The sequence below is a fragment of the Octodon degus genome, unplaced genomic scaffold (assembly GCF_000260255.1).
Source record: "Octodon degus isolate 3935 unplaced genomic scaffold, OctDeg1.0 scaffold00072, whole genome shotgun sequence".
Lineage (NCBI taxonomy): Eukaryota > Metazoa > Chordata > Mammalia > Rodentia > Octodontidae > Octodon > Octodon degus.
In genome coordinates, this window is record NW_004524648.1 from 111,606 (window position 1) to 113,780 (window position 2,175).

At 41.3% G+C, this 2,175-nt stretch overlaps 1 pseudogene; it reads left to right on the plus strand.

Annotated features, from left to right (window-relative positions):
- The first annotated feature begins 150 nt into the window (after positions 1-150).
- Positions 151-2,175, plus strand: part of LOC101562332 — a 25,005-nt pseudogene continuing 22,980 nt past the window's right edge.

Here is a 2,175-nt window from a genome sequence, read left to right on the forward strand (position 1 = left end):
GGAGGCAGGAGAATGAGAAACCTGCTGGACAAGCTGGCTGTGAAGATGGGCAAAGCTGTCAGAGCAAGAAGACTGCACTGTGTGCAGAGCCACAGCTGCCAGTCAGCAGTGGCCATAGGGAACTAAAGGCAAAGACATTCACAGGCAATCATGAAGTAAGAATATTGCAGTGAGACTCAAGCTTAGTTACTTATTAGAGTTATGTAGGAGTTTGAAAATCAGAATTGCAAAAATACAGAAAGAACTGTTACCACCCATAGCTCCCCTCTTTCTTACTTGTCTCTTTACAGGACATAAAAGCCAACCAGCCTTTCCAACTTTGTAGATCCTTCACAGAGAACCTTCTACCTAAGTTTGCAATTAGGGCAGTGACAATAGACAGATTTACAGTTTTAAGTAGATGACAAGCACCTAACTGGAGCCTTCTAACAGAAAGTGGCTATTTTAGTGACCAGCCTCCCCAGTGTGGTCTCCACAGTGTGTGGAGAATACCACATGGGTAACCAATGGGGATGCCACATGGATGAGAATTTGAGTATTGTAACCGCCAAGGTGCTGTTAAAATTATAAAGTCACACAACTTGGGGTCGGGTGAATATCACTCTGAGGTCTGATCATTATTGCTGAAATTGGTAAATGATCTGCAAATTCATCAATGATTTGCAAATTGAAAACTCTGGGAGTTAACAGCTCTTTCTATAGTTTATATTAATGAATGATTAATGACTTCCCATTCCCCTTTTAATGTTCATTTTAACAGAAGAAATAGATAACAACTTTGGGATTTTCAGCATTTGCTGCTTTCATTTGCTTTCTCCCAACTCCATATGCCCAAGTTATTCAAGACTTGTCTTAAATTCTGACTGCTGAATTAATCTTTCCTTAAATTTTCCCCACTTATAAAGGTTATTTTTCCCTGCCTATGTCTCCTAAGCTCCAACTACACAGTTTCTTAAAACTTATTTGTGTTTAGCTTCTAGCTGGGTCACTTCTTTATAGCACATCTATCCTTATTTCTCTGTGAGTGATTTAAGGACAAAAGTATAATTTATTTTTTAAAAATAGCAATATTTACCACAATACTTTATGCATGATAAATGCCCAGTATTTATTAAACACAAGTGGATGATTCAAATATCCATAAGATCCCAAAGAAAGAGAGCATCAGTTGCAGCTACAGTTGCCATGGAAAACTTATGGTCATGTTGGAATTCGGGCTAGATCTGTAAAGATGAATAGGGTGGAAGGGAGATAAGCACAGGGCAAGTACCAGGGGCAAGATGGCTGCAGAGAGTGATTGGTGTTGAAGAGATAAGGAAGTTGTATAGAAATTACACACTGAAATATTCCTCTTCATATAAACTGCTCCCTACTAAGGCCTTTGTATTAAGAAGAGTCCACTTTATAGATCAGTGAATCATGGATAAGACAGATGAGCAGTGAAGTGGCTGCTGCCCATTCTCACAGGACCACACATGTTCTGTCTTCATACAGAGGGATTCTAAGATGACCTCTGAACCCCAGCCCAGTTGTGTGGAAGGTCCTACATGCTCTGCTCACCTCCAACCTACTGAGGAGCCCTCTTGCATGACCACTGTCAATGGTCCCTCACTGAATGGGACACTCTGCTCTGGAACTCCAGCCATCACTATGTGTTCCCAACCACAGGCTCAACAAGGGCTTCAGGGGAAAGAAGCTTCTATGTTGCTTGATGTGGGGGTCTGGTAAGTGAATCGAACTCATCAAACTCCTCTTATTCAAATGTAAGAGATAGAGGACTTCACCTTGGCAAATGAGACCAGAACAGGAGTTCCCCAAAGTGTTTTTACCTTTGAGAGGCATTGTTGCACCATGGATAGTGCCAAGTTTGAATGGACGGCCACAATTGCCCCTTCACCAATCTGTTAGAGTAGAAAAAGCTCACCTTGAACAGGCATCTATCTACCCAGAGAGTGAGACCTGTGGAAAAGCAAGCTGATATCTCCTATGTCCCAGGGCTCTCTGTACGATGGTGTCATCCTCTGGAAGAACTCAGAAATGAAACCTCCCAGGAAAAAGAAGGATAGAGAAAGAGATGAAAAAACAAATATCCTAATCTCTTTATACATATGTCAACAGTGTCTAAAACTTTCTAGTACTTGGGCCAGCAATATAGCTTAGTGGTCTAAAGTACCT